Genomic DNA, 557 nt, shown 5'->3' on the forward strand with positions numbered 1-557 from the left:
TCTGCGAGGAAGGAATTATATCACTGGTTTGCGGATGAGGAAATTGGCTCAGATGGGTTCATTCAGCACTCACCCACTGGCCAAGTGTCTGCTTGTGCCAGCTGTGGGTCAGATGTACTCAAGGCTCTATAGCTAACTGGTGGAAAGGCCTGGAGGGCTCATATTCAGGTTCACTTAACTCGAAAACTCATATTGACCTTACTGAAGTACTGATTCCCCCTTTGCAATCCATGCCACAAACTTCATTGTCTTATTTTAAGAAATTGTCACAGAAGCCTCTAGGAACCACCCTCCTGATCAGCCAGCAGTCATCAACATTGAGGCAGGACCCTCCCCCAGCAAAAAGATTAAGATGAGCTGAAGCCTCAGACGATCGTTAGCATTTTCAGCAATAGAGTAATTTTAAATTAATGTATCTGCATAGTTCTTTTACACATAATGTTATTATACATTTAGTAGGCTACAGTAGAGTATAAATATAATTTTTATATTCACTGGAAAAACAAAAATTTGTGTGACTTGCTTTGTTGCCATGGTCTGTGATCTGAAACCAAATC

This window comes from Mandrillus leucophaeus, unplaced genomic scaffold, assembly GCF_000951045.1.
Source record: "Mandrillus leucophaeus isolate KB7577 unplaced genomic scaffold, Mleu.le_1.0 Scaffold1440, whole genome shotgun sequence".
Taxonomy (NCBI): domain Eukaryota; kingdom Metazoa; phylum Chordata; class Mammalia; order Primates; family Cercopithecidae; genus Mandrillus; species Mandrillus leucophaeus.